The sequence below is a fragment of the Capricornis sumatraensis genome, chromosome 1 (assembly GCF_032405125.1).
Source record: "Capricornis sumatraensis isolate serow.1 chromosome 1, serow.2, whole genome shotgun sequence".
NCBI classification, from domain to species: Eukaryota; Metazoa; Chordata; class Mammalia; order Artiodactyla; family Bovidae; genus Capricornis; species Capricornis sumatraensis.
The window spans coordinates 20,817,029-20,841,007 of record NC_091069.1 but is presented as its reverse complement, the minus strand read 5'-3'; the positions used below and the strand labels follow the sequence as shown (position 1 = coordinate 20,841,007).

General features: G+C 46.1%; 1 non-coding gene across 1 annotated transcript; it reads left to right on the top strand.

Moving 5' to 3' along the window:
* Nucleotides 1–919: 919 nt before the first annotated feature.
* TRNAW-CCA (transfer RNA tryptophan (anticodon CCA)) lies at nucleotides 920–991 on the top strand. The gene has a single exon. It is a non-coding gene; the product is annotated as a tRNA-Trp (tRNA).
* Nucleotides 992–23,979: the final 22,988 nt, after the last annotated feature.

The following is a 23,979-nucleotide window of genomic DNA, read 5'->3' as shown; positions in this document are numbered from 1 at the left end:
TACCCTGTATTTTCATCAAGGAACCTTCCAATTATAATTTATTTTCCAGTGTAACTTGCCAACAAGAAGAGAAGGTGCCATTTGGGTCACTGCAAGTATTTTGGCCATTGTGTGCGGTGTGACTCCCATTTTCACTTAATACATTGACACTGTGGTTTTTTACATAAGCCCTTTATAAGTTTGGTTAATGTGAGTCTGCCCCAAGAGATGGTGCATAATCTTGGTGAACTGATTCAACCAGAAAGCTAAAGGTTATACCTTAAGCCATAAAAATTGTGCCTCAACACTAATCACCTTGTGAAACATCTTAGCAGCCTGACGATAGCTTCCACTCAGTCTTTCTAGGCACAATCCCATTTGAAAGTTCTGCATGCTCACCCACTTACTTTCCTTGAGCCTGAGTTTCCCTTTCTGCAAAATAGGGCTATGCTCGCCACAGATTAAATCAGACAGTGTGTCATGTCTGATTCTTTGTGACCCCATGGACTGTAGCCCACCAGGCTCTTCTGTCCATGGAATTCTCCAGGCAAGAATACTGGAGTGGGTAGCCATTTCCTTCTTCAGGGAATCTTCCAAACCCAGGAATTGAACCCGGGTCTCCTTGCACTGAAGGCAGACTCTTTACTGTCTGAGTCACCAGGGAAGCCCCAATGTAAATAAAGTAGATAGCCAGGGCCATGAACACGTGAACTCGACTGCAGGAACTCAGTTAGTGTTAATCCCCTTTTCTTCTGGCCCCATGAAGGCATTTTTCTGGAAGCTGAAATTAGGGAACACACTCTCCCAAGACTCTAATTCCTCTACATCAAAAGTGCTCCACTTTCTAAGGAAGGCGTCTTCATTCAATCCAAAGTTTCCAGTTGTCAGAACTTCTCCCATATCTGGAATTCCCCCTAAAGAAATATAGGACATATAGGCTTCCCTGGTGGCTCAGAGGTTAAAGCGCCTGCCTCCAATGCGGGAGACCCGGGTTCGATCCCTGGGTTGGGAAGATCCCCTGGAAAAGGAAATGGCAATCCACTCCAGTATTCTTGCCTGGAGAATCCCATGGACGGAGAAGCCTGGTAGGCTACAGTCCACGGGGTCGCAAAGAGTTGGACATGACTGAGCGACTTCACCTCACCTCACCTCACCTCAGGTGTACAGTTAGTGGCTAGCCGCGCTTATGAGTTTAACAAATGTGTGAGAGGCAGAAGCAGAGTCCTGAGGCCAAGGAGACTGATTCATAATAACGACATGGACCTCAAGGGTACTGCCAGTGGGTCTGCAGGGTCTGGAAGAGACCCACTGGCTCCAGGCAGAGTACTTCACACAGTGAAGTGCTGAAGGCATATGGTCTGGGGACCGTGATAGTTGGGAATACCCTGGGATCAGAGACGCTCTCAGAGCCATAGAAGGCATTCCTGTCCTCTTGGTCATCAACTCAATAATAAAATGGGTTATTGCTCTTCTAGACAAATTTGGAGGTGAGGACATGGTGAAAAGCAAGGAAAACCTCCAAGGCCACTTCCTCCCAGGGTATATGCTTTGACGTCCAAGTTGGCCAGGTTGATGGAATAGCAACCCTTGAAGCATGCTGTCTGTGACACGGATGAACTCCTCCTTCACTTCTTGAATGTTTCAAGATGTATCTTTATAGCAACAAACTAAAATGAAGATTAATGGGGAGAGGGAAACCCAGAGCCAAATCTAACCCCAACAGGAACCAAGCAACAGAGCACGGAGGAGCCGCCCTGAGAGCTCAGCTGGGAGGCTGCCCAGATGATCAGTCAGCAATGGAAAGAATCCATCTCCCCTGGCAGGAACTGCCTCCCTCTCACCTCCCGAGAAAGAGACGCATTTCCTAGAATAGAGGCAAAATCTCCCCAGGTCCAAGGGCACAGACACCTCTGTCCAACTTTGCTTCCGTTTACACACAAGGAAATAAGGACACTGACGCAGTCTAACTGAAGATGAAATGGAGGTGGTCCAAGTGTAAGTTTGGGCCAAGAAGGTTCTTTCCAAATCTGGTCTCAGAGTTTCGGGTTTCTCCACTGATTTAGCCCAGGTTCTCAATGAAAACAAGCCTGGAGGTGGGAGAGGCAGAAAATTAGAGATGAAGTGGGCAGAGTATAAGATTGAGACTCAAGAGAGCAAGCTTTGCAGTCAGATGACACAGGCTTCGGAACCCGGATGCGCTGATAACGACTATGTGATCCTAAGCAAGTAACTTAACCTCTCTGAGCCTCGGTCTCCTGTGCAGCAAGAGCAAGCCCAACATTCGCTTCCCCACCAAGCTGTTGTGCAGATTACATGAGATAACATATGCAAAGGTACATAACACAGCCTTGATACATAGTAGACATGAGCCAAGTGTTCGTCTCCTTCTTTTCCAAATTACCTTTTTAGAATTGCTGAAGGCATTCACATCGAACAGCACTGCTGAGATGGGTGTCTTCAGTTATCCTTTATAGAGAATTTAAAACATATGGGAGGAAGATATTGATCCCCATCTGCCAAAATTATTTTTGTGGAAGGAAAATTCAGACTCACTCCAGACCCATACTGTACTCTCAGCTCCAGGTGTGCTTAGCAAGACTTTGACACCATTAACCTGAGTATATTCATTAGGACATAAATAGAATTCAGGGAGCCACTTCATTCAGGTCAGAGCTGTGAGTGGCACCCTCTTCTGTAGAATCACTCCACTGGGTATGTATCAACACGTTGGAAAATGTCAGATTGAGGAGAGGAAATTTTCTCTCTGGAATGTGAACACCTGGTGTGAGAAAATCGAACAGAAAGGTGATGGCAGAGAAAGAAACTAACTCTAATTCTTTCTGTATAATATAATGAAGTGACACTAAGCAAAGCAATAGATCTTCCTTTTAGTATTTTTATTTGGTACATATTAAATGGCCTTTCATAATAATCTGTGGGGCATATTTGCATTGAAATGTTTTCTCAGATGCACATAAGTAAAGAACATAAAAAAAAAAAACCCTACCATCATGCAACTCTGTCTGCTAGAGAGACTGTGAAGTCACAGTGGGGTCAGAGAGAAAATCAATAATTATTGACTTTCTATTCTGTGCCTGCCAGTGTTTGGCTCTTAGAGATGTGTTACTTGAACTTCATGGTACCTTTGAAACCATTTATCACATATTGGGAATTGAACCCACAGGGTGGACTCAAACCCAGCCAACATCCAGTCTGGGACTTGAATTCACTCTGGTTGGGACTCAGTCAGTTCAGTTCAGTCACTCAGTCATGTCCGACTCTTTGCGACTCCATGGACTGCAGCATGCCAGGCCTCCCTGTCCATCACCAAGTCCCACAGCCTACTCAAACTGATGTCATTCAAGCCAGTGATGCCATCCAACCATCTCATCCTTTGTCATCCCCTTCTCCTCCTGCCCTCAATCTTTCTCAGAATCAAGGTCATTTCCAAGGAGTCAGATCTTCATATCAGGTGGCCAAAGTATGGGAGTTTCAGCTTCAGCATCAGTCCCTTCAATGAATTTTCAGGACTGATCTCCTTTAGAATGGACTGGTTGGATCTCTTTGTAGTCCAAGGGACTCCCAAGAGTCTTCTCCAACACCACAGTTTAAAAGTATCAATTCTTTGGCACTCAGCTTTCTTTATAGTCCAACTCTCATATGTGCACATGACTACTGGAAAAACTATAGCTTTAACTAGACAGGTCTTTGTCAGCAAAGTAATGTCTCTGCTTTTTAATATGCTGTCTAGGTTGGTCATAGCTTTTCTTCCAAGGAGCAAGCGTCTTTTAATTTCATGGCTTCAGTCACCATCTGCAATGATTTTGGAGCCCCAAGAAATAAAGTCTGTCACTGTTTCCATTGTTTCCCCATCTATTTGCCATGAAGTGATAGGACTGGATGCCATGGTCTTAGTTTTTTGAATGTTGAATTTTAAGCCAGCTTTTTCACTCTCCTCTTTCACTTTCATCAAGAGGTTCTTCAGTTCCTCTTCAATTTTCTGCAATAAGGGTGATGTCATCTGTGTATCTGAGGTTATTGATCTTTCTCCCTTCAATTTTGATTTCAGCTTATGCTTCATCCAGCCTGGCATTTTGCATGATGTACTCTGCATGTAAGTTAAATAAGCAGGGTGACAATATACAGCTTTGATGTACATTGATGTAAAGGAGGAAAGGAAAGATATACCCATTTGAATGCTGAGTTCCAAAGAATAGCAAGGAGAGATAAGAAAGCCTTCCTCAGCGATCAATGCAAAGAAACAGAGGAAAACAATAGTATGAGAAAGACTAGAGATCTCTTCAAGAAAATTAGAGATACCAAGGGAACATTTCATGCAAAGATGGGCACAATAAAGGACAGAAATGGTGTGGACCTAACAGAAGCAAAAGATATTAAGAAGAGGTGGCAAGAATACACAGAAGAACTATACAAAAAAAGATCTTCACAACCTAGATAACTACGAGGGTGTGATCACTCATCTAGAGTCAGACATCCTGGTATGTGAAGTCAAGTGGGCCTCAGGATACATCACTATGAATAAAGCTAGTGGAGGTGATGGAATTCCAGCTGAGCTATCTCAAATCCTAAAAGATGATGCTGTGAAAGTGCTGTACTCAATATGCCAACAAATTTGGAAAACTCAGCAGTGGCCACAGGACTGGAAAAGGTCAGTTTTCATTTCAATCCCAAAGATGGGCAATGCCAAAGAATGCTCAAACTACCACACAATTGCACTCATTTCACATGCTAGCAAAGTAATGCTCAAAATTCTCCAAGCCAGGCTTCAACAGTAGATGAACCGTGAACTTCCAGATGTTCAAATTGGATTTAGAAAAGGCAGAGGAACCAGAGATCAAATTGCCAACATCTGTCGGATCATCAAAAATGCAAGAGAGTTCCGGAAAAACACCTGCTGCTGCTGCTGCTGCTGCTAAGTTGTGTCAGTCATGTCTGACTCTGTGTGACCCCATAGAAGGCAGCCCACCAGGCTCCCCCATCCCTCGGATTCTCCAAGCAAGAACACTGGAGTGGGTTGCCATTTCCTTCTCCAATGCATGAAAGTGAAAAGTGAAAATGAAGTTGCTCAGTCATATCCAACTCAGCGACCCCATGGACTGCAGCCTACCAGGCTCCTTCGTCCATGGGATTTTCCAGGCAGGAGTACTGGAGTGGGTTGCCATTGCCTTCTCCAGAAAAACACCTACTCCTGCTTTATTGATTATGCCAAAGCCTTTGACTGTGTAGATCACAACAAACTGTGGAAAATTCTTCAGGAGATGGGAATACCAGACCAACTTACCTGCCTCCTGAGAAATCTGTATGCAAGTCAAGAAGCAACAGTTAGAACCAGACATAGAACAACAGACTGGTTCAAATCAGCTGGAACTTAAACCCAGCCAAAACCTTGCTTGGGACTCAAACCCAGCCAAAACTCTGCTTGGGAATTGAACCCACATGGCTGGGACTCAAACCCAGCCAATATCCATGTTACCTGATTTCAGGACCTAATGAAGTTCAGGTTCTAGATGTCTCATCACAGAAGGAATTCAGTGAGAGACAAAGAGATAGGTAAGAAGTGGATTTATTCAGATTCAGAGAGAAGCACACTCCACAGATAAGTGTGGGCCATCACAGAGGGCGAGTGCAGCCATGAAATGTGGCATGGTTAGTTTTTATAGGCTGGCTAATTTCATATGCTAATGAGTGGGAGGATTATTCCAAATTTTTTTTGGATATGGGCAGAGATTTCCAGGATTTGGGCCACCACCCACTGCTCGGCCTTTTAACAGTGCCTTGGAACGGTCAGGGCACCTCTAGGTGAGTCGTTTCATTTCCTGATTGAGGATCAAGGTCTAGTCTCATCTGCCATCTTGGTCCCATTTGATTCCAATCAGTTCATGTTATGATCTTGGGCTATGTCATTCTTTCAAAAGTTGTGCCCTGCCTTTTTCTCTCCTGCTACACCTTGTGAGGTCAGGGTTACCATTTCATTTGAGAAATAAGGAATCCAACAAGAGTAACTAAGCAGGAAATGACAAGAATCAGATCAGAGCCCACATGTGTCTACCTACGAAGTCTAGCCTTTTCCACTGTTGCACACTGCCTTTCCAAGGACCTCTGCTGCTGCTGCTGCTAAGTCACTACAGTCGTGTCCAACTCTGTGTGACCCCATAGACGGCAGCCACCAGGCTCCCCCGTCCCTGGGATTCTCCAGGCAAGAATACTGGAGTGGGTTGCCATTTCCTTCTCCAATGCATGAAGGTGAAAAGTGAAAGTGAAGTCGCTCAGTTGTGTCCAACTCTTCGCAACCCCATGGACTCCTCTATCCGTGGATTTTCCAGGCAAGAGTACTGGAGTGGGGTGCCATCGCCTTCTCCATCCAAGGACCTCACATGGGTCTAATTCACCCTTTTCCTCACGTTAGGGGCTTCCCCGGTGGCTCAGATGGTAAAGCGTCTGCCTGCAATGCGGGAGACCCAGGTGCGATCCCTGGGTCGGGAAGATCCCCTGGAGAAGGAAATGCCAACCCACTCCAGTACTCTTGCTTGGAAAATTCCATGGATGGAGGAGCCCGGTGGGCTACAGTCCATGGGGTCACAAAGAGTTGGACACGACTCCGTGACTTCACTTTTACTCACATTATGGCTGAAAATGGAGAAGGAAATGGTAACCCACTCCTGTATTCTTGCCTAGAGGATCCCATGGACAGAGGAGCCTGGTGGGCTGCTGTCCATAGGGTCGCACAGAGTCAGAAATGACTGAAGAGACTTAGCATGCATGCATTGGAGAAGAAAATGGCAACTTACTCCGGTATTCTTGCCTGGAGAATCCTGTGGACAGAGGAGCCTGGTGGGCTGCCGTCTATGGGGTTGCACAGAGTTGGACACAACTGAAGCAACTTAACAGCAGCAGCAGCAGCATGGCTGAAAAATCCCCAGCGAACTCCTCTTGAAAGTGGAAGGAGAATCCCAGCCCTCCGAGGTAGGTACAGTTCATCCTCACCTATATCTGCCTAGTTCGAAAGGCCCCTGGATGCTCCTGGGTGTGGGCATCACAAACCTGCACTTCCACAGAGATCTCAGCACAGTAAAGAAAAGCTCCATTCATCTACATGCTTCAAAAAACCTGGAGTCCTCTTTCTGCCACGTGCTCCATCTGATCCTGCTGTATATCCTGTCCCTACACTCGCCGCACCCCAATGCTTCCACTTCTCCAAGCCTGCAGCAGCTCCTGCCTGTCTCTGTCACCTCTTAACTGCTCCCTCACCCTCTATCCCCCACTCCCAATGTCCCATCCTCAACACAGCAGCTGCAAGAGCGTCCCCTTCACTCTCTCACTCATTCTGTCATTCCACAAATATTTGTGAGCACTTACTGTGAGATGGGCTTCCCAGGTGACTCAGTGGGTCCACAGTGCGGGAGATGCTGGAGGCGCAGGTTCGATTCCCTGGAGGGCAGGGCAGATCCCTGGAGGATCCGGGAAGATCCCCTGGAGGAGGGCAGGGCAACCCACTCCAGTATTCCTGCCTGGGGAATCCTATGGACAGAGGAACCTGGTGAGCTACAGTTCATGGAGTCTCCAAGAGTCAGATATGACTAAGCATGCAAGCACCCTATGGGTCAGGCACTGTTTTCAATGAGAATCCAGTAGTAAAAAAACAGGATTCCATCCCTGGCCTCTAAAAGCCGACATTGTAAGAGGGAAATAGGCAAGTATCAATAACCAGAAAAATATGTGAAATGTCTGGTAAGTTACCTTGTGATAAATTCAGGGAGAAAAATAAAGCAGGGCGGGTGGGGTGGTGGTAGAGTTTAGACAGGATGTCAGTGAGGCTTCTCTAAGAGGGTCGTGAACACCTGGAGGAAGTGAGGGGTGAGCCTTGAGTGTCTGGGAGAAGGTTGCTCTGGGCTGGGGGAGTGTTACTGAAGACAAAACAGGAGCCACCTTTGCGGGGTTACTCAGGGCCAGGGTTACCACCGGCTGAGACCCACAGCAGAGCAAACATTCTAGTGGACTCTCTGCAATTATTGACTTCTAATTCTCATCCATCGACCACCCTTAAAATATCCTCAGTTTTCAAATGAGGACAGTTCAGAGGCATGCCCAAGGTCACAGACAGCCCATCTTGTCCATCTTCCCTGTGTTCCAGCGGCCCCCCTGCTGATCTGGGTTTGCGCTGCACTGCTAAGTCAGGACTGTCATCAGTGAGAACTCTGCAGAGCTAAGATCAACCGTGAGTCCAAAAGCTGAGCCTGGACCACTGCCTACATTGGGTTCTGCACCCCAGTGAAGCTGAAACACACAGAGGCCAACTTCCAGGGACCTGAGATTCCCCATGTGAAATGACACTGGACATCACCAACTGGTTTCTGGGTCAAAGGGGCCCGTGCATGCTAAGTCACTTCAGTCATGTCCAACCATTTAAGACTGTATGGACTATAGACCACCAGATTCCTCTGTCCATGGGATTCTCCAGGCAAGAATACTAGAGTGGGTTGCTGTGCTCCCCTCCAGGGGGTCTTCCTGACCCAGGGATTGAACCCACGTCCTTTATGTCCCATGCATTGGCAGGTGGGGGTGCTTTATCACCAGCACTGCCTGGGAAGCCTTAGAGGCCGCAACCCACTCCAGTATTCTTGCCTGAGAAATCCTGTGGGCAGTGGAGCCTGGTGGGCTGCAGTCCATGGGATTGAAAAGAGTTGAACACGATTGAGTGACTAAAACACACAATCCTACATCCATATTTGCAGTGGGTGAGATAGTCCCAAAGAGGGGCATGACCCGCCCCCTAGGTCACCTGGGGCAGGGGGCTGTCAAAGACAGAGAGAGCTGGGACTTCGGGCCCAGTCCTCACTACCACGAGCATACACCTCTTCCTATGGAGTGTGTGAATTTCTCTGCCTGGGCTTTGAGGCATCAAAATGCAGGGAAGGAATGAAAGCTGGGGCAGGGTTCCTGTTGACCCCAGAAGGAACCTTCCTCACCCTGACATGATGCTCAGTGTCTCCTCACACTAGAGAGTGGGCTGAATGGTGCCTCCCGAAATAACATGTCCACACTCTAATCCCCAGACCACCAAGTAACACTTTCTATGGCTAAAGAGAGAACATCACTTCATATGGCAAAGGAAGGGATTAAGCTCGGGATCACAAGAGCAAAAGCTCCCTTTGGATCATCACAATGGGTCCCCCATTCTATCACATAACTCCTTATATTATAAGAGAGAAACAGGGAATTTTGAGAACAACACAGGGATTGCCACTTGACCATGGAGGCAGAGAATATAATGATGAGACCATAAGCCAAGAAATGCCTGGGGCCACCAGAAGCTGGAAGAAGCCTGGCTTCTCCCCAGAACCTCCAAAGAGAGCAGGGCCCTGTCTACACCTCGACTTAAGTTCAGCTCAGTGAACATGACTTCAGACTCTAGACTCCAGAAATATGAGAACACGTTTCTGTTGTTTTGTGCTAACATGTTACAGCAGCCCAAGGAGACCAACAGCCCCTTAACTGCGAGCTTGTCGCTGTCTTCACGGCTCTTCCCTGACTCTGCCCTTGATGGCCTCAAACCCTCCTACTCCCACACGCATCCTCCTTCCCATCCTTCAGCCCTCCCTGCAGCTCAGACACCCCTTCAGCTCACACATTCTTCCCTCCTTCTTTCTGCTCATCCTTCCCAGGCCTTCCCATGCCCAGAATCTCCCTTCCCCTAAGCCTCCCCTCAGGACACTCCCCCATCATCTGCCAGGACCACATGGGGCTGAAGCCTCTCCCCACAGCACCACAAATCTTCATTAGGACCCTAATGATCACTTCTGTCTGGAACCACAGCAGTTCTTCAGCCTGCCTCGGGAGTGGCCTTGATGGATGACACCCAGCTGCCTCCCCAGGTGCCATCACCTCCTTGGGCTGAGTGTTTTGAATGAAAGAAAGTGTGCGGGAATTGTTAGTGGGAGGAACCTGGGCTTGGCCAGAGTGGGGTCTGAGGCTCCCTTTCTTAGAGGCAGCAAGCCACGACAAACCTAGACAGAGTACTAAAAAGCAGAGACATCACTTTGCCAACAAAGGTCCTATAGTCAAAGCTATGGTTTTTCCAGTAGTCATGTATAGATGTGAGAGTTGAACCATAAAAAAAAGCTGAGCACCAAAGAATGGATGCCTTTGAACTCTAGTGCTGGAGAAGACTCTTGAGAGTCCCTTGGACAGCAAGGCGATCAAACCAGTCAATCCTAAAGGAAATCAACCCTGAATATTCTTTGGAAGGACTGATGCTGAAGTTGAAGCTCCAATACTCTGGCTACCTGATGCAAAGAGGTGACTCACTGGAAAAGACTGATGCAGGGAAAGATTGAGGGCAGGAGGAGAAGGGGGTGACAGAGGATGAGATGGTTAGATAGAATCCCTGACTGAATAGGCATGAATTTGAGTAAATCCAGGAGATAGTGGAGGACGGAGGAGACAGTCATGCTGTAGTACATGGGGTCCCAAGGAGTTGGACATGACTTAGTCACTGAACAACACAAGAGCTGTCTCTAGCTACTGGGAGGAGGCACTCTCATTAGCAAAGACATTCTGTCCAAGCAAATCAGGCCAGAGGGACCCGGACAGGCTTGCCAAGAAAACACAGGACACCCAGCTAATTTTGAATCATAGATAAACAACAAATCAGTATGTCCCAAGCAATATTTGACACATCTCCAGGTGTGCTCTGTCCTCAGTTGTGTCCAATTCTTTGCAACATGGACTATACCCACCAGGTTTTCAGGCAAGAATACTGGAATGGGTTGCCATTTCTCTTTCCAGAGGATCTTCCCAACCCAGCAAGCGAACCTGCATCTCTTGCTTATCCTGCATCGCAGGTGTACTCTTTACCACTGTGCCCTCTGGGAAGCCCTTTGACACATAGTGATACTAAAAATGTATTCATTTTATTATCTTAAATTCAGGTTTTAACTGGGCGTACTGTATTTTTATTTGCTAAATCTGGCAACCCTCAACCTGGCCTGGGTCTCCAACTGGTAGCTCTGGACAGTGTCCTTTGCTTGTGACGTCACAGCCTCTGTCCAGGTCACTGAGAGCTGTCCTTGGATAGAAGCACATAGTCTCTGGCATTCTGGGTCCTTACCAGAGTTCTAGGAACCTCAGGCAGAGCAAAAGAACTGGTTTGCTGAAGTTGAAAAGGCGCCGAAGATGGCTCACAGAAGCAATGGATTCGATTCAGCCCACACGTGCTCTGCCAGGCTCTGCCTGTGCAGAGCTGAGAAAAGCACAGCCTCTGTCCTCAGGGTGCAATGAGGAAACTACGGGATTTTCCTAATTTCCTACCCTAGTTACCCTGGACTCACCCCCAGTCGCCGCTGCCCAGTCTTCTCTGCACTTCCTCCCAACTCTTGAAACAGCTACTAATCCCTGACCCTCCCTCACCTGCAGCATCCCACTTGCCAGTCAGCACTTCCCCTTGCTGCTCTCCGCATCCTGCCCACATCATGTCCACTCTGGACTGGTGCCCTATAGAAACTCACTCTATTTCAGGTCACATGCCACCCCGCCACCACCTTTCTGGATCTGGGTCATCGGAGACATCAGAGACATGGAGCAGCTCTGCTTGCTGCTTTGCCTGTCTCCCCTTTGCCTACCCAGTAAAGACTGAACCCATCAGCATGGCCCTGAGAAACCTCTGAGGTCTCTGCCTGGTCCTGCCTCGCCTCCCACCAGCCTGCACTAAGCACCCAGTGCTGCAGGAACAAGGGATGCTAAGCTGTTTTGTAGAAATTTAGATTCCTTCCTTCTACTTGTCTGTCTTTGGAATCTGGGACTCAGAAAATTGAGAAGGAAAAAGCTTAGGTAACCTTTCATTTGGCTTTCCTGGGGGCTCAGATGATAAAGAATCCACCTGCAATACAGAGACCCAGGTTCCATCTCTGGGTTGGGAAGACCCTCTGGAGAAGGCAGTGGCAACCCACTGCAGTATTCTTGCATGGAAAATCCCATGGACAGAGGGGCTTGGTGGGCTACAGTCCATGGGGCTGCACACCTGACTCACACACATACATACCACCTTTCGCTAACCAGCTTAGCTCCCCCTTTATCTCTAGGGGATGTCTGTGATGCACACACCCCCAGATGTTTCTCCTCAACAACCAAGATTCCAGGGCTTTGATCCTACCTGGGTGAGCCAGTGCTAGGCAAAGTGGAGCCCCCAGGACAGCTTGGGGCTGAATTGCAAAGCTGAGCAACCCAACCCTGGAGCTTGTGCCTTCAGCTACTCCACTCTCCAGAGCCCTTAGTGATCCTTACCAGGGACATCTGTGTACAGAGGAGGATCAGCGGAAGAATCTACGTGCTGCTTCCTAAGGCTGTAGTTATATGTCTCCTCTCTCTCTGAGATTACACTGAAGCTCTGCAGACCCGGATTCTTCCCAGGGTTCCCCTCAATCTCCTCGTCTTCCCACCAGTATTAAGGTAAGCCAACTTCTGTAAGTTACAAACCCATCCTGATCTCTCTGGCTTAACCCAGAGGGATAAGGGTCTGTTCATTGCTCATTTCCATCTGGAGAATTCTGCTCCATGCAGTCATTCAGGGACCCCAAACTTCTCACCTTGTGCCTCCACCCTCTCCTAGGTCCTTCAATTCCTTCTGTACAGAAGGTAAACAAGGTGATAATTTTATATGCAAGGTTTTTATGAGCCAAGATTGCAAAGACTTAGGTAATGAACATAGGACTATCCCCTCCAGCCCCCCGCCCCCGACCAAGACTGAAGGATATACAGTAAGTCCCCTATTTGAAGGAATCTTCAAGTTGCAAACTGTCAAAGATGCAAATGTGTGTTGCTATGTCCTATCCTGTACTCGGGTTCACATGTCCAGCACGCTTTGTGGATGTGCTTTTGTGTACTTTCCAGCACCACGTAGAGTGCAGTAGTACTGTGCCGATCAGCACCCCCAGTATCTCCACAAGGAAATGCCCTTCTCTCTTGACACAGTGCTTCTGCCCAGCGAGGAGCCCTGTTGTGATGGTGGATCCACTTGGAAGTAGAAGCAGAGGGTGTATTTGAACCTGAGAGCATGATTGCAAAGCACTGGACTTACCACTTTCTAGGATCCATAAAATGTTATTTCTCTTCCTTCTTCTATAAACCTCATGCCCAAATCTATAAAGTGTGGCCAAAAATATTAGACCATACAAAGCATTTGTGAGATTAATAAGAAAATCTATGCAAATCTATGCAAAATCAACTACCCCAGGATCTGGTATGGAAAATTTCCTCACTTGGTGCTGGGCAGGTCCAAGTCTGTCTTTGGCGTCTGTTTGATCCATGTAAAAACACTGACTTCTTTGACTATAAATTTGTGGGCTGGGACACTCAGACATGACATCCTATCAAGAGCTGATCAAATAGGAATGAATTAGCAAGCTGGAGAATTCAATACCATCACTGTTTTCCTTTCTCTCTAAGAAAACTTTGGAAATGTTTTCTTTTAGTATTAAGCCACTTGATCTCAACTCAGAATTCCATGGCCTCAGTCGCCCTGGACTTGTGTGGTTTGCATGAGTTGGACCAGGATCTGATACTGGGATCTGGCATTTCCTTGAGGTGGGCCTTTGAAGGCTGAATGAGACTTGGCTGGCTTGAGCTGGAGGTTCTTCCAGGCTTCGGGCATCCCACTAAAGGCACAGCTCTTGTGAGCAGAGATTAACTGGGCAAGAGAAGAGATGCAATGGGTTTGAGATTCCTGCCTCCTGCCTCATGATCTGAAACTAAACCAGTATAAACCTACAATATAATCGGAGCACTGAGAGGCCCTCAGAATTGAATCCAATCTATTCAGACTCAGGAAGGACGGCTGGGAGGTCAGACAGGTCATTGTAAATGATACCTAGTCCTCAGCTCAGGTTCCTGAACCCCATCCTGGGACACAGGACAGGAATCAGTGGGGAATAATACGATTGTGCGCGCAGTAGTGAAGATCATGGGTTCTGCAGAAAGCACATCAGCGCTGAAATTCTGGTTTGCTCATTCTTTGCTGAGTGAATGGATGCAAGCTGTTTATCTAACCCTTGTGTGAGTATTTCCATCTCTAAAATGGAGATCAAAAAAAGACCTACATCATCATATTACAGTGAGGATTAGATGAAAGAAAGCAGCTAAAAAACAACAAAAGCTGTGGGTGAAGTCAGCTACTGATCAAACCTGCAGCCATGTGGCTAGCACATTGTTACAGCCCACAGGGAATTGGGGTGGCTGATGGAGGAGACACACAAGCCCCAGGGATCCCTATGTGAAAGCAGAGGAGGTGGGAGGTAGAGTTTGAGTGGGTCGCATGGTGAGGAGGTCCAGTGGTGATCAGCACTCAGGACAGAGATCCTGGGGTCCCCTCTGCTACCACCATGCACCCGCTTATCCTCAGACAGTGGAACAAGAACACTAGACTCTCAAGACCGGGAGGCTTGGATTTCCCTGATGGTCCAGTGGTTAAGAATCCACCTGCCAAGCAGGGGACATGGGTTTGATACCTGGTCCAGGAAGATTCCACATGCTGCAGGGCAACTAAGCCCATGCTCCACAACTACTGAGCCTGTGCTACAACTGCGGAAGCCCATGAGCCCTGGAGCCCATGCTCTGCAACAAGGGAACCCACTGCAATGGGAAGCCCGCATACCACAACTAGAGATAGCCCCCACTCGCCACAACTAGAGAAAGGCCCCAGAGCAGCAACAAAGAGCCCGTGTACCACAGCAAATACCCAGCGTGGCCAAAGATAAACTAATGAATTAATTTTAATTTTTATGAATTAATATTAAAAATCACTTCATGGCAAATAGATGGGAAAACAATGGAAATAAATGACAGATTTTATTCTCTTGGGCTCCAAAATCACTGCAGATGATGACTGCAGCCACGAAATTAAAAGACGCTTGCTCTTTGGAAGAAAAGCTATGATCAACCTGGATAGCATATTAAAAAGCAGACATTGCTTGCCAACAAAGGTCTGTACAGTCAAAACTATGATTTTTCCAGGAGTCATGCATGGATGAGAGAGTTGAACCAGAAAGAAGGCTGAATGCTGAAGAATTGATGTTTTGAGCTGTGGTGTTGGATAAAACTGAGAGTCCCTTGGACTGCAAGGAGATCAAACCAATATTAAAGAAAATCAGTCCTGAATATTCACTGGAAGGATTAATGCTGAAGCTGAATCTCCCATACTTTGGCCACCTGATGTGAAGATCCTTGGAAAAGACCCTGATCCTGGGAAAGATTAAGGGCAGGAGAAGAAGGGGATGACAGAGCATGAGATGTTTAGATGGCATCAGCGACTCAATGGACATGAGTTTGAGCAAGCTCCAGGAGATGGAAATGGACAGAGAGGCCTGGTGTGCTGAAGTCCATGGGGTCACAAAGAGTTGGACATGACTGAGCAACTCAAAAACAACAAATTAATAAAAACAAAGTGGCTGTACAATTAAAAACAAAAAAGACTAAAAGGCACCTGCAAGGAGGAAGTAGGGTTTCCTGGGTGGGCTCTAAAGTAACATCATTTTGTTTTTGAAACCAAGGTCTCCCACATACAAGCTGTACAACTTTGGAAAGGCATCTTACCTCTCTGCAACTCATCTTTTTACGTATAAAATGAGAGTAAAAATACCTATGCCATAACTTGTTGTGACAATTGCATTGGACAATGTTCTTTCCCCACACCTGATTCCACACCACAAATAATAATCAGCATCCACCAAAAGACATGATGCAGCAAGAAAAATAAGGGAAACCATGAACAAGAAGGAAAGAGGAAATGCAGGGGAAAGGTCAGTCCATATAACTGCATTCTGTATGATCCTGGACAAGACGTACGATACAGTTTTTGTTCTGAGTTCTCTAGCAGCCAAGGCAAAGAGAGAAACCTGAGCAATGATAGGATTAATGGTGCCCATAAGATGAAAATAGGCCTGTTGTTCACAAATAGCTCTCAGCTTCTACTAAAAATGTTTGCAGCTACTATGAACTGCTACTATCAGCATCATCACCACCACCACCACCATCACCACCACCATCACCATCACCACCATCACCACCACCACCATCACCACCACCATCAGCAGCACCACCATCATCAGCACCATCATCACCACCACCATCACCACCACCACCATCACCACCACCATCACCATCACCACCATCATCAGCACCATCATCACCACCATCATCACCACCACCATCATCACCGCCACCATCATCAGCACCATCATCACCACAACCATCACTACCACCATCATCACCACCACCATCACCACCACCACCATCACCACCACCATCAGCAGCACCACCATCATCAGCACCATCATCACCACCACCATCACCACCACCATCACCATCACCACCATCATCAGCACCATCATCAGCACCATCATCACCACCACCATCATCAGCACCATCATCACCACAACCATCACTACCACCATCATCACCACCACCATCACCACCACCACCATCACCACCACCATCAGCAGCACCACCATCATCAGCACCATCATCACCACCACCATCACCACCACCATCATCACCACCATCAGCAGCACCACCATCATCAGCACCATCATCACCACCATCATCATCATCACCACCACCACCATCCTCACCACCATCACCATCACCACCACCACCATCACCACCACCATCACCACCACCACCATCACCACCACCATCACCACCACCATCATCACCACCATCAGCAGCACCACCATCAGCAGCACCACCATCACCACCATTACCATCACTGTCACCAGCAACACATCATGATCGAACATCATCATCAAGATCAACTTACACTGTGTTTTTCAAAGTGAATGTGAGCTCAATATCATGGTCATGGTCAGAAGTTTTTAATAAAATAGAATAAAACAAAACAGTTGGGGTATGATGACTGGTAGTCAAGCATTTAACAGACTGTACCAAAGGAAAAGGGGTAAAGAGGAGTGATGGGAAAACCACAGACTTTGAACTTAGACCTGAGTTTGAAATTGACCATCTAGTTGCTGTGTGACCTTCAGTAAGCTATTGCCCTCTCTGATCCTCAATTTACTTAAATATTAAAATGGAAAAAATAGCACCTAATTTAAACCTTTCTGATCCTCAAGTACCTAACTTGAGGGATGCTAATGAAAATGAAAAGAGAAAATCAGTAATGCACCTGGCACATGACTGGTCTTTTCTAAATTCAGTAGTTATTATTCTTGTTCTTCTAGGAGACACTTAAAGACATAAGTAGAACCAATGGCTGGAAGTTGCAGGAGAAAGCTGTCTGTGTAATGGGCATTTAGTCAATTGGAATGGCTCAAAAACAAAAGAGTCTGCCTTCTACAGAGTAAACTCCTACTTGGAAAGAGGCAGAACAGTGTAAGGGAAAGATCATCAGATTTATTTGAGAGAATCTTGCTCCCATTTCCAAGCTGGATGAGCCAAAGAACTCTTCCTCATTCCCCTACTGAGCTTCCACTTCTCCTCCCCAACTCCAGCGTAACCAACACCTAGACTCCTCTCACCATAAATTAGTGTTGCTGTTTTTAAACTCTACTAAATGGAACCATACAGTATGTAATCTTTCGAGTTTGGCATCTTTTACTCAGCATGTAGTTTGTGAAATATTCTTATATGTAAGTGTAGTTTATTCTCAATACATCTTTTTTTTTTCATGGAGTTTGTGAGTTGTCACCTTGAAACAAAATGGCTCTCAGAACAAAATTTCCAAATGGCTAAACTTCTGTGGTCACACCAAATCATGGTTGCGGTTCAAAAAAACCACTGGTTTGGTATTTTTGAATCACAAGATGATTCACTAAGTTGCCCTGGAGCATAATACATAAAATGTGCACATCCTTTATAATAAATGAAATAAACTGAGCGGTAGCAGCCAACAGCTTACATAAAGGCAGGCGTGTATCAAAGCCTTAGAGGACTCCAAGAAGGAAGATTCAAATTCGAATAAGGAGAGAATAAACATTGCCTATGCAAATAGGTGAAGAAAGAACAGAGACTTCCTCTAGAGTCACCAACAGAATTGTTAGAAACACTCAGGCGTGAAATAATGAGAAGAATGCAGAAGTTCACGTCATACAGAACTGGTACTGAGCTGCTAGTCTATGGCCCGTTAACAGTGTGATCTTGAACGCAATACTTCACTGTCTGAGTCTCAATTTCTTTATCTGCAAAATTAAAATAGCACCTATCTCTTAGGCTTGGCTTAAAGATAAAATTCAATTCAATAATTGTGTGAGACAGAAAGTAGGTGCTTGTATGATGAAGACATGAAAATGCCACCTCAAATTCCTGACTCCAAACAAACTTTTTTTTTGTTTCTATGGAAAGGGTACTAGGAGGGCTTCCCTGCTGGCTCAGTGGTTAAGAATCCACCTGCCAATGCAGGAGACACAGGAGACTCGGATTTGATCCATGGCTTGAGACAATCCTCTGGAGGAGGGCACAGCAACCCACTCCAGTATTCTTTCCTGGAGAATCCCATGGACAGAGGGGCCTGACGGGGTATAGTCCATAGGGTGGCAAAGAGTCAGACATGACTGAAGTGACCAAGCACACTCACAATGGGTGCTAGGAGCTTTCTGAGGGTAGGATATGAACTTTATTTATCTAACAGTCCCAAGTGCCTAGCAGTTCGTACAAGAAATATATATCGATTTGAAGCTTGTTTATCACAAGGTAGATGCGTGGTTGTGCTTACGCTTATGTATTTGGAAGAAAGACAGTGACACCAATAAACACTAGTTCTCAAAGTGACTGGCATCGGGGCTCATGAGGTCAGCCATGATGCCAGACACTTTGCAGATGGTAATGGACTATGATTTAATCTTTATAATAATTTTATGAAACAGAGTTTTACAGACCCAAAATAAAACTCAGAAAAATTGAGGTCGTATATCCAGTTAGTTTAAGATCAAGGTTGGGATCAGGTCCATCTAGTTCCAAATGCCAGGTTCCTTCCACGCACCATAATTTCTTACTGTTTCTCACCATCTTCTGGACCCATCCATTAATTTAGTTATTTATTGCTTCATTCATTGACTCAATCCATCAACAAATATTTATCAAGTACCCACCATGTACCAGACTCTCTTTCAGGCATTTGCAATATTCTGACAAAGGGGAGATGAACCATCTACCCTTATGAAGATTACAGCCTAGTTGAGAGAGGGTAGTGAAATAAATAGGATTCAAATGGTTGGTCTATGACATATATAAACAGAGAAATACAATGCAGGGGCGGGAGCCTCCCTACAGAGGTGTCATCTGAACTGGGGCCTGAAAAACATCCTCTTAAATGGATCCAGATGACATTTCCTCCTGCCCTGTCACATACCCTCCTTCAGGAATTGACCCACAAAGTATTCTAAGACATCCTCAGGCCTCCCACGGGGAGCAGTTTTGAAACCTGGATTTACAGATCAGTAGGAATGGATCCCAGCTTGCCTCCCTGCCAAAGTCCCGTCAGCACTGACAGATGGTTCCCATGGATTACTGCCTTCCTCTCTGGCTGGGAGGGGATTTCCCACCCAAGGGGGCAGACAATGTACCAGAGGTAGGTGATTACAAAGAACTGTCCAAACATTTTATGCAGCAGCTGGCTCCTGTGGGTTTCACCCCATGGGAATCCTTGGCTGACAGTGTTTTGTCTTCCAAATTCTCTGTCCCATTAGGGAAAAGAGCCACCAGTGACAGGGGACCTACCGTACTCCAAGCCCAGCCCTTTACATACTTATCTGAAAATGTCTTTACAAATGAGACTCTGCACCTCATTTCCTTCCGTTTGGTGGTGCCATCTTACATTTGTTCACAAAGATAGCAGCTGACCTTTCCTCTAGGGAAGTATTCATTTGTAGATGAAGAGTTGGGTCCATCACAGATACATTCAAGACAGCCCTCTCCCTACTAAGCGAGAGAAGGAAATGGCAACCCACTCCAGTATGCTTGCCTGGAAAATCCTATGGACAAAGGAGCCTGGCGGGCCACAGTCCGTGGGGTTGCAAAGGTAAAGGGCTGGTCCTAGCCGAAGCATACAACGTGAAAAATGTGTCCAAAGAAAAGGATGGCAAATGTAGGTACCTCGGAATTTTACTATAATCTAACATTTGGCAATCCGTTTTGTGACAATAATGACATGATTTTTTTCAGCCCACCAAATGTCCACCCATCTCTCAAGATGGAGTCACACACACCAAGCTCACTATAGTGATGAAAAAACAGAATACCAAATGGTGAGGAGGATTAGATTTATGATAAAAACCTCAAGGTCATATCAGCATGACTAACACTTTCCCCCACTGGAAAGCACAGGGGAAGCCACATTATAATCAGGAGGTTGACTGGTGAACATGGAGTCAGAACAAGAATTAGATGAAACGCCTGTTTCGAAGCATCAGGACACTGAAACCAAAATATTCACAGCCCCTCTCCCAGGACAGGGCCTGTATAGGCACTGGTGAAGTTTACCTCCACACCTTCTGCTTCCTGGGGTCCTTTGTGATGGCTTCATTTTTTTCCTTAGAAATACTCACATGCTCGGTTGAGTTTCTTCAAATCTCTTAGACCCAAGGAACATTTTTCTGCTGAAATTAGTTTTGCATTGCGCTGTTCTGATCTCCTGAGGTCGATTTTATAATTTAGCTTTCTGAAAGCAATCTCAGTTGTATCCACAATATTTATCCATAGATTTTCTAGAAATAGTAAATGTCATATATTTTGTATAGCATTTGGAACATAACAGAGATTGGAGAAATTTTTGATGATGATTTTATATACGGGTCAGAATACACTAGGGCTCCAGGTCAGGAAATATATCAAAAGAAAGAGCAGGAAATATAAAGGACGGGGAATGGGTGAATCACAAATCATGGTCATTTCTTGATTCCTTCTGCAAATTGTAAATCCTATCTCTTTACAGTGAGACTGGGCATGTGACTGAAGGTGAACTAGCCATAGGACCCCAGTCCTATAGTCACAGAGACTGGCACAGAAATGAGGCATGCAGCCTAAAGATCCCCTTTGCAAGTCCTTGTAAGACAGATACACTGTTGTGCGCTGGTGTTTTGCACTGGCTCAGAGTATAGGAAGATTGGCTTCCCTCATAGCTCAGCTGGTAAAGAATCTGCCTGCAATGCAGGAGACCCCAGTTTGATTCCTGGGCCAGGAAGATCCCCTGGAGAAGGGATAGGCTACCCACTGCAGTATTCTTGGGCTTCCCTTATGGCTCAGCTGATAAAGAATCCACCTTCAGTGTGGGAGACCTGGGTTCAATCCCTGGGTTGGGAAGATGCCCTGGAGAAGGGAATGGCTACCCACTAGAGTATTCTGGCCTGGAGAATTCCATGGACTCTATAGTCCAGGGGGTTGCAAAGAGTCAGACACAACTGAGCAACTTTCACTTTCAGAGTATAGGAAGAGGCCACATCCCTGTGGGTAAAAGAAAATTCCCTGACAGAAGAGAAAATTCCCACCATCCTGAGATGATGTAGATTGTATAGCAGGAAATAGGGACGCAGAAAGTGGGAGGATGGAATTTCTTCTCATTCCTGGGCTTCTCCTTGGGTCAATACTCTGAGGAGATAGATATATGCAGGGTGCTCCTGATGGGAAGTGAAACAGTGGTTGCTGCTACATCCAATTATCTAGAGCCAGCCAGGCACACAAAAACAGCCTGGAAAAATCCATGTGGATGGGCCAGGGTCTGTATGCTGAGAGAGCAGGCATGGTACCTATTTGTGAGCTACTCTGTAACTCCCTAATTTTATTCCAGCGTTCACCTGTGCTCTGAAAAGAATAGGGAGGGTTTGTAACCACCCAGGGCAGCAGAAATGTCTAAGTACGTTCAGGCTGCTATAACAAAGACCATAGACTGAGGGGCTTGTAAGCAACAGAAAGTCATTTCTCACGGTTCTGGAGGTTGGAATCTGAGATCACGGGGCCAGCATGGTCAGGTTCCCATGAGAGCCCTCTTTAGAGTCCCAGACTGTTGACTTAGGATGCTCCCATGACAGACAGAAGGCAGCACAAGCTCTCTTGTGACTCATAAAGGCATTAATCCCACTCACAAGGGCCCTACCCTGGTTCAGTACAGTTCAGTCGCTCAGTTGTGTGCCACTCTTCGTGACCCCACAGACTGTAGCACACCAGGCCTCCCTGTGCATCACCAACTCCCAGAGTTTACTCAAACTCATGTGCATTGAGTCGGTGATGCCATCCAACCATCTCATCCTCTGTCGTCCCCTTCTCCTCCTGCCTTCAATCTTTCCCAGCATCAGGGTCTTTTCAAATGAGTCAGTTCTTTGCATCAGGTGGCCAAAGTATGGGAGTTTCAGCTTCAACATCTGCCCTTGCAATGAACACCCAGGACTGATTTCCTTTAGGATGGACTGGTTGGATCTCCTTGCAGTCCAAGGGACTCCCAAGAGTCTTCTTCAACACTACAGTTCAAAAGCATCAATTCTTTGGCACTCAGCTTTCTTTTTTTTTAATTTTTATTTTTACTTTATTTTACTTTACAATACTATATTGGTTTTGCCATACGTTGACATGAATCCACCACGGGTGTACATGAGTTCCTAAACATGAACCCCTCTCCCACTTCCCACCCCATATCATCTCTCTGGGTCATCCCCATGCACCAGCCCCAAGCATCATGTATCCTGCATCAAACATAGACTGGCGATTCATTTCTTATATGATATTATACATGTTTCAATGCCATTCTCCCAAATCATCCCACCCTCTCCCTCTCCCTCTCCCTCTGAGTCCAAAAGTCCGCTCTGCACATCTGTGTCTCTTTTGCTGTCTCGCATACAAGGTCATCATTACCATCTTTCTAAATTCCATATATATGTGTTGGTATACTGTGTTGGTGTTTTTCTTTCTGGCTTACTTCACTCTGTATAATCGGCTCCAGTTTCATCCATCTCATTAGAACTGATTCAAATGTATTCTTTTCAATGGCTGAGTAATACTCCATCACAGCTTTCTTATCCATTCATCTGCTGATGGACATCTAGGTTGTTTCCATGTCCTAGCTATTATAAACAGTGCTGCGGTGAACATTGGGGTACATGTGTCTCTCAGCTTTCTTTATAGCCCAACTCTCACATCCATACACGACCACTGAAAAAACCATAGCCTTGACTAGATGGACCTTTGTAGACAAAGGAATGTCTCTCCTTTTGAATATGCTATCTAGGTTGGTCATAACTTTTCTTCCAAGGAGTAAGTGTCTTTTAATTTCATGGCTGCAATCACCATCTGCAGTGATTTTGGAGCCCAGAAAAATAAAGTCAGCCACTGTTTCCACTGTTTCCCCCATCTATTTGCCATGAAGTGATGAGACCGGATACCATGATCTTAGTTTTCTGAATGTTGGGCTTTAAGCCAACTTTTTCACTCTCCTTTTTCACTTTCATCAAGAAACTCTTTAGTTCTTCTTCACTTTCTGCCAGAAGGGTGGTGTCATCTGCATATCTGAGGTTATTGATATTTCTCCCAGCTATCTTGTTTCCAGCTGTGCTTCCTCCACCCCAGCATTTCTCATGATGTACTCTGCATAGAAGTTAAATAAGCAGGGTGACAATATGCAGCCTTGACGTACTCCTTTTCCTATTTGGAACCAGCCTGTTGTTCCATGTCCAGTTCTAACTGTTGCTTCTTGACCTGCATATAGATTTCCCGGTCCTGGTAATCCCATCTAATCCTAATTACCTCCTACAGCCTCACCTCCTAATACCTTCTCATGAGGGTGAGGGGAGTAAATTTCAACGTATGAATTTTCAAGGAAGACAAACATTCCATTCATAACAATGAGTAAAGAGTAAGCAGCAGCTCGAGGCAGCCTCGAAGCTTTAGCAATCAGGATTAGCCACTGGTTGAGTGGCTCAGACAGAAAAGGATCTCCCTGCAATGCAGAAGATGCAAGTTCAACCCCTGGGTCTGGAAGATCACCTGGAGAAG